Raw genomic sequence first — 8,630 nt, 5'->3', positions numbered from 1 at the left:
CGAGACCATCCTGGCTAACACAGTGAAACCCCGTCTCTACTAAAATACAAAAAAATTAGCCGGGCGTGGTGGCGGGCGCCTGTAGTCCCAGCTACTCAGGAGGCTGAGGCAGGAGAATGGCGTAAACCCGGGAGGTGGGGTTTGCAGTGAGCCGAGATTGCGCCACTGCACTCCAGCCTGGGCGGCAGAGGAGACTCCGTCTCAAAAAAAAGAAAAACAAAAAGCCCAGTGCTGAGACAACCTTGATGTCCAACCATGGGGGAGCAAGTAAATAAACCATGCCTGGAATGACCACTCCAGGACACATGCTGCAACTCAGGGGCTTTTAATAATCCAGGGAAATACTGATCCTGTAAAGGCAGGTGAAGAAAAAACAAAACATAAAATAATGTGTGTGGTATGACAGCAACAAAAAATAAATGATAGTTAAAAGACTGAAAGGAAATATACCAGAGTGGCCCTGGGGAGGGGGCAGGTGGAGGATGATTTTCATTTTCTTCTTGGTCTTTATTTTCAAAATAGTCTATATTTAACAACAATTACATGCTTAATCTGAGAAAAAGTCATTTCATTTTAAGAGGATTTATTTTCTTAAAGATTGCCAGAAGCCAGAGAAATGTGTCCATATCAGTTCTGTATGGAGAAGGGGGTCCATTGCACGGCAATTTTCTTTGTTTATTGATGTTGCTGTGCTTGATTATTAAAACTAGTTTAAATGTCCAACAAACATCTTATGTGGTTTTATAAAATTAGAAATGTAGAAAAAGGAGGAACCATGAAACTGGCCAACAGGAGGGTCGAGAGTCCAATCCTAGCTCAGGCACTAAGTTAAGCAAAACCTTTCTCTTTTAGGCTGAGGTGGGTGGATCACCTGAGGTCAGGAGTTTGAGACCAGCCTGGCCAACACAGTGGCATAGTGAAACCCCGTCTCTACTAAAAATACAAAAATTAGCCAGGCATGGTGGCGGGCGCCTATAGTCCCAGCTACTAGGGAGGCTGAGGCAGGAGAATTGCTTGAACCTGGGAGGCGGAGGTTGCAGTGAGCCGAGATTGTGCCACTGCACTCCAGCGTGGGTGACAGAGTGAGATGCCATCTCCAAAAAAACCCAAAACAAAACAAACAAACAAACCTTCTTTTTTCTGGGCCTCAATCTTTTCGCCTGCAAAATGGGGTTAACCATCCCTGCCTCCCATTGTTTGGTAGGATTGCGGCTTCTACAGAAAGAGCTGTGCCTGTGCCCAGCACATGGTAGGTGCTCAGCAAATGCCAGGTGCTCTTTGCCCTCCAAGACCCCAGCTCAGGGTCCTTCCAACTACTATACTCCCAACAGGTAGGCAGGGCTCCTCCTCAAACCTTTTCCTTTCTTTTTTTTTTTGAGACGGAGTCTCGCTCTGTCGCCCGGGCTGGAGTGCAGTGGCCGGATCTCAGCTCACTGCAAGCTCCGCCTCCCGGGTTTACACCATTCTCCTGCCTCAGCCTCCCGAGTAGCTGGGACTACAGGCGCCCGCCATCTCGCTCGGCTAGTTTTTTGTATTTTTTAGTAGAGATGGGGTTTCACAGTGTTAGCCAGGATGGTCTCGATCTCCTGACCTCGTGATCCGCCCGTCTTGGCCTCCCAAAGTGCTGGGATTACAGGCTTGAGCCACCGCGCCCGGCCAAACCTTTTCAATCTTGCACTCCGTCTGTAAAAAATGTGCATTCTTCTGCAGTGACATATCCATATTACTCATAAAGTATCCATGTATTACTATATTTGTATATCATGCACATTATACAACATACGCAAAAAGAGAAACAAATTAAACTGTGAGAGAAAATAAATGTAAATGGAAGCTCTCCATATTTGTTCCCAACCTCCTCCTCAGGAGACTCTCCTGGGCATGGCTCCTGCACCCACTTGGGAGACCGCTAGCTGTGTCTGTGAGTTCCTGGAGGGCAGAGTTCACCGAGGTCTTAGTCACTGCTCTGTTCCCAAAAAACTGTTGGCACTCAGTCAAGAGTTATTTAGTGAGCTCTGTGGCTCAGCCTGGTTTGTATCAGAAGAAACAAAAGAACAGCAAAAAGCAAGTCACTCAAGCCAGAGTCTGACTCCTTGGGTGTGAGGAACGCTGGCCTCCCCTGAGACCCTGGGCCACCCTCTTTCCTTCCCTGGACACTGTCTCCCTACCTATTACCCAGGAGAGCCAAACAGAGAGGTCTCTGAGAACAGGTCCTTTCTGCTCAAGCCCCTCCCCACTCACCCAAGGTAGGTGGCCTCTCCTGGGACCCTGGAGACCACTGATGTGCACCCTCCTGGGGCCCAGCCTCACTGTAAAATACAGCTGCACCCACCCGCCTGCCCTCCGGGACTCCTGCTGGCCCAGAGCCAGCTGCCTACAAACCCCCAGATATAAATCTTGAGGCTCAGTTCCGTCAGCACAGAAGGCAAGCAGTGAATTTAAGGCTCCAGGGTCTCCAGCAGGAAAGCTTCCTGGGAGAATTCATTTTTCACCCTAGAATAAATTACCGTCCCTGGATGACAGAGGGGAAGCATTTGCTCATTTGGTTGAAAAGTGGTTGTTTGAAGGGCCCCCCCACTCCTCCCACACAGGGGATTCCCCAGCAAGCTTCTAGTTGGCTCCCAGTTTCTAGGACTATCCATCCAGGGACCTCCAAGACAGGGGCCTCATGACGGACCCCTCACACCCAGCCCCCCAAAACCTGCCTCCATCCCTCTCCTCCAGGCTGTGGTCTCTACCCCACTGAGCAGAGGCCTGGGGCTAAACAGAAGCCGCCTGCTCACTCGGGGCCTTGAACAAGCTAAGCCATCTCAAGTCTTTATCCGTTTTGCAAACTCACAGAAATCCTAAGTGGGAGCATAAACTGGAACGGCCTTCTTGGGGAGCCATGCAGCACTGGGTGCGGGACATGTCCTATTTCTTTAGTTGGAGGATGGGTGCACTGGGGATGTCTTTATGTTGCTCTTTAAAAAATACGAAGGTACCCATCACTCTTCATTGTGTACAATATACCTTGTGATAAAACAGCAAAGTGTAGAAGTGCATGATAGTACACAACTCTTTGTGTAAAAAGGAAGAAATGTATTCACAGTTGCTTCTATAGGCATAGAAGAAATTTCTAGAAGGACAGTCTAGAAATGGATGATAGTGGTTGCCTACCATGGGAGAGGGCGGGACTAGGCAGATGGAAGACAGGGGTTGGAGAAAGGTTCTTCACGGGTGTGTTTTGAGGTTTTTTTACCTGCTGAGTTCTCAGGCCAATCCCCTATAGACAGTCGGTTTATTCCTTTTTAAAATTTTATTAACACTGCAACAAACGCCCTTATTCATATAGTGTGTCTGTGATAGGTTTTTCTCTAGAGTGGATACTTGGAGAAGGAATGGCTGGGTCAAAGAGTGTCAGCACTTGCCATATCGACAGGTAACCGTCAAACTACCCTCCATGATAGCTCTACCCACTTATTGTAGATGTCAGCCTCTACTTCCCCCACAATCCCACCAACACCACAGACTACACTTTTTTTTTTTTTTTTTTTTTTTTTTTGAGACGGAGTCTCGCTCTGTTGCCCAGGCTGGAGTGCAGTGGCACGATCTCGGCTCACTGCAAGCTCCGCCTCCTGGGTTTACGCCATTCTCCTGCCTCAGCCTCCTGAGTAGCTGGACTACAGGCATGAACCACCACACCTGGCGACTTTTTGTATTTTTTGTAGAGATGAGGTCTTACTGTGTTACTCAGGCTGGTCTCAAACTCCTAGGTTCATGTGATCCTCCTGCCTCACCTCCCAAAGTGGTGGGATTACAGGGGTGAGCCACCACACCCAGCTAAACACCATGAATTTTTAAATTTCCCATTAAAATTGATATTGCACGTGGCTTTTATGAGTGTTTTCCTAATGCTAACAGGATAATCTCCGAGAAGGTGAGGATGGCCTTCTTTCAGCCCTTTCTGGCCGTCTGTGTTTCCTCTTCTAATCACTGCCTGCTCAGGCCTGTTCCCAAGCTCCTGAATGCTTACTTTTCTTACTGATTTGCAGATCTGTGTGTACTCAGAATATCATTCTTTATCTGGGATGTAGGTTGTAAATACCACTCCTCCTCATCTGTGTCTTGTCTTTAAAACTTCTGAATGATTTCTTTTGTTATACAAAACATTTTACTTTTTATTTTCCAATTTTTCAATCCTTTTCTTCATCACATCTGCATTTGGACTTCTTCTCTCATCTGATAAGGCTGATGCCTGGCCTTGTGGGGTTATTACAAGGAGTAGAGAGAGAATGAATGAAGCTCCTAGAAATGCTGAGCAAATGTTCCTAACATAGCAAGGATGGTCATTTCAGGGGTCACCCAGCCTCCACTTGTTTCTCTCCTTTTAATAGCCAGCAGGAGCTTTCTGAAGATGTCACTCTTGCTTGAAAACCTTTCAACTCCCTAATGAGGATGAAGCTCAAATTCATCTAGCGAGTGAGTTCAAAGTCTCAAACACAAAGGCCTCTACCAGCTGAGCAGGTGATTAAGTGTATAAAGGGGCTGGGTGGAGAGTATGACAATGTGCCCCTGGGGGGAAAGCAAAAATGCAAACCCAGGGTTGCCTGATCTTCCAAAGAAAGCACTAAATCTATATTTTTGCATGCGAACGTCCTCCCCCGTTGAAAACTTACTGGTAACTGATTATTTTTTAAGCCACTGTTGGAGTCAAACAAGACCCACCTGTGAGCCAGATGTGGCTATTTCTGCCCTCAACAATCCGGCTCCAACCACCTCTGCAGAGTTGTCCCTCCACATGTGCACCTCACACAGCTGACAGGCCAGTCACACGGCTCAGATGTGGGCACAGCACACTTCTCCCCACTCTGTGCTTTTGCACATGCTGACCTCTCTGCCTTAAATTCCTTTCCCTGCTCTTTCCTTCTGGCCAACTCTCACTTGCTCTTGAAAACCCAGGTCAAATATCAACTCCAATTCCCCAGCCCCAGACAGAATTCCACGCTCCTTCCCTGAGTGCTCCATCACTCCCGTGATATTAATACTCCCTGTATGATCTTGAGCATCATACTTCCAGAGGAAGCTGCCTGGGGACACAGAAAGAGCCTTGGCTTGACAGAAAGACATTCCTGGGCTGAAATTCCCGCTCTGCCACTTCCCAGCAGCGCATCTTTGGGCAAGTGACTTAACCTCTCTGTGCTTCAGGTTCTCAATTGTGAGATGGAAATAATCAGACCTATGCTAAGTCAGGTTTCTGGAAAGATAAATGAAATTATGTAAAAGAAGTATCTAGAATGCAATAGGGGCTTAATAATGGTTTATGCAATGAAAGAACAAATGGAATAAAGAATGAGTATTTCCTCAGAGTTCTATAGACTCAGCACATGGAAAAGTTAGCTAACTTTCTAGAAGGCAGCCTGGGGTATTAGCCAAACTGTGCCTCTTGCCTTCTTTTCCAACCTCCTGATTTCAGAGAAAGCTGTGGGCCCTCTATCTCCCAGTGCCATGCACCCTGAGGACCCTCTGGGGGTACAGCCATTCAAGGGCAAGGACTACACAGGCGTGAGTCCCAGTAGGTAAACTGAGGCAGACCAGATGTCAAGAAAAGGAGAGAGAAGATGTGAGCACCTGGTGCCCAGGAGGCACATCAAGAGGAAGGGAAGAAGCAGCAGCCTCTCGGGCCTCTGTATCCACATCTGTCTGCTCTGTGAGATCTGGGACTTTGTCTATCTACTTCAGCTCTGTATTCTCATGTCTGGCACATAGTAGATACCAAAAAAAGTCTGCTGATTGAATGGATGACTTTAAATAATGTGAATAAGGCTGCTCAGTAAAATGTAAATGGCCATGCGAATGCATCCAGCAGCTCCACATAGAGGGACATCTCTGCCATCTCCACACTCAGGCCTGTCCTAGCTGCTCCCAGGCTAGGTCCCTGAGCTTAGCTCAGAGTTGGGGTAGGGGAACTTTCAGAGAAAGGGTGACAGACAGGACCATGCAGAAGTAGGTGAGAGGCTGATGATCCATGGGGTCTTCCAGGGCTCAGAGGCTCCAAAGCTCCCACCCTGGGAGGTGCTGTCCAAGTTTAAAGAGCCCCGAGGCTGAGTCTCCTGCCAGCAGACCTGCATGGACAGGCTCTGGATCTCCAGCTGATAAAGGAGAGGGGGAAGGAGAGAGGGTGGGAGGTCATCAGGCCCTGGGAAGCCCCTTCAAACAGTTGACCCCACACACTCCACTGAAGAAACTGGGCTCAGAAAGGCGAGAACTTGCCCAAGGTCACCCGCCAGGATGTGAACCCATGTTTAGCTCTTCTCACGGTTTGGGCTCTTTTCACGAAATCCAGCTGGCTAGATATTCGGAGCCCCAATTCCCAGCACCGGCGGGGGTGTTCGACGTCAGATGTGAAGCTCTGGGTTTCCAGGCACCCAACAAGCCACTCTTCCCCTGACTCCTCGTGGTAGCCTAGCACAAGAATAGGCTGCTGCCTCCATTTCCCCATCTGCAGTCTAGTGTCTTGCTTGACCCTGTTCTTTGGAATTCTGGCCCCAAAACCCCATGACCCTGGTTCTTGGCCAGGATCCTCCTCCAGAGCAATAGCATGGAGCCACAATGCTGCTGCTGTCTGACTAGCTTCCTCTTCCCAGACTGAGGACTTGGAGCCACAATGCTACCACCATCTGACTCGTGCCCTTCTCCCAGAACAAGGACATGGAGCCACAATGCTGCCGCCATCTAACTTGAGTATTACCTGCTCCACTGGTCGCAACCCTGCCTGGTACACCCATAGGCCAGGACCAGCCTGGTGTCGCCACATACATGTGGACACTGCTGGGGACTAATGTCATCCCCAACCCAGCCCAGCCTGGCCTGGATTTCCCCAGCTGCTGGGGTCTCAGCCCAGCACAGCTCAGGTGCCAAGTTCCTGACACTCGTCTGCCCCTCAGTCCAACCTGGGGAGCACAGTATTTGTCTCTGCTTTTGGCTTAGATCTTGAGAGAATATTATTTATATTACGGAGAAAAAAAATTCCTGAGATAAATACTTGCTCCAAAAGCCACTCCGACTTTCCTCTGACTCAGTGTCTTGTCTGGTTTCTCAGACACAGGCCTAAGGGCCTCCCCACTGGGCCACAAACATGACTGATCCTCATGGCTCCCACTTCCGGCAACTCAAGAATCAGACGAGAACAACTTACCACCATTTGCTATGTGCATCACCAAGCCTCGTTCAGTCCTGGCTAGTGGACAGAAAGCATCACACAAACCAATGACACAGTCACCATATGGGTCCAGGGCTCCTACAGTTCTCCCAAGATGACCCTGAACATGGGTTTTGTGTGACAAACCAGCAATGATGCCACCCCATGGTTCACAAGGCGCAGGCCAGCCTCCCTTCTCACAGCTCGGGTGCGCTGCAGGTTGGCAACATCCCCCGTGCTCTGGAGGCTAAAGGCATCGAAGTTTCTCGAGAGGGATGCTGCCAGCATTTGGGGTGGAGAGTTCTTTGGGCAGGACTGTCCTGGATATGCCAGAGATGTAACATCTCTGGTACCCTCTTACTAAAGGCCAGCAGCCCTGCTGTGATTGTGACAACACAAAGACACCCCCACCCAGGCCCACATAGTTGAGAGCTACGCGCTAGTCCAAACTTTCAAACCACATCCCCAATGAAAGCTCATCTAAGCTCTATTTGCATGACCCTGATGTTGGGGGGCTCACCCCTCTCAAAGACCCCAGCCCATCCCTAGCCACCTGTGACCAGCAGAAAGCCTTTCGCTGCAGTTGCTGCCTCCCTGTGACTCCTCTGCTGGCGAGGCGCAGCCCTGCCTTTTGGGGGCCTAGACCTGCCTATTCTCTGTGCCTGGAATGGCCCTGAAGAGACCTGGTCTCCCCAGCCCTCAAGTACTGCTCTGAACCCTCCCAGGACAGGTGCTCTGTCTCTCTGCCTCTGACTCTGGTATGTCCCTACCCCTCTCTCAAGGTAGCAGGTACAGCAAACAAGTGTCTCTTTCAGTCTTGCTAAACATTAACCCAGTCTGTGCTGGGAGCTAAGGAGCCCTGGCCCTCCTTCATCCCTGCCCTGGGCTCTTGGGATGTGGATCAGATGCCCCGGGGGAAAAGTAAACTCGGGTCAGGTGTGTAGGGAAGCAGTGACCTGCTGCCACACCCAGGGCAAAGGCTGGGAGCAGGCTTGTCTGGAGAGTCCCAGACTGAGACTCAGTCTCCTGGGATCAACACTCGACACGTGGGTGAATCCTGGGGAAGGAGAGGAGTTCCACCTGGGGCCAGGGCAGGGCCACTCTAGGACCAGGACAAGCACATCCAAAGGACCCTGAAGGAGCCAGATGGAAACCTTAGCCCTCATTCACTTCCCAGTGGTTAAAAGCACAGCCTCTAGCCTGGGTTCAAATCCCGGCTCTGCCCCTTAGGTGCTGTGTGCCCTCAGGCAAGTCACTGAACCTTTCTGCCTCATTTTCCTCATCTGAAAAGTGAGATTAAGTATAGTACCCACCTCATAGGGTTGTTGTGAAAATTAAAATAGTTAATATATAAAGCGCTTAGCCTGCATGGAGTAAACGATTAATAATGGTTAGCTGTCACTATTTTTTTTTTTTTTTTTTTTTTTTTTTTTTTTTTTTTTTTTTTTTT

The sequence above is a fragment of the Rhinopithecus bieti genome, unplaced genomic scaffold (genome assembly GCF_001698545.2).
Source record: "Rhinopithecus bieti isolate Rb0 unplaced genomic scaffold, ASM169854v2 scaffold_26131, whole genome shotgun sequence".
Classification (NCBI taxonomy): domain Eukaryota; kingdom Metazoa; phylum Chordata; class Mammalia; order Primates; family Cercopithecidae; genus Rhinopithecus; species Rhinopithecus bieti.
This window is presented reverse-complemented; position numbering follows the sequence as displayed.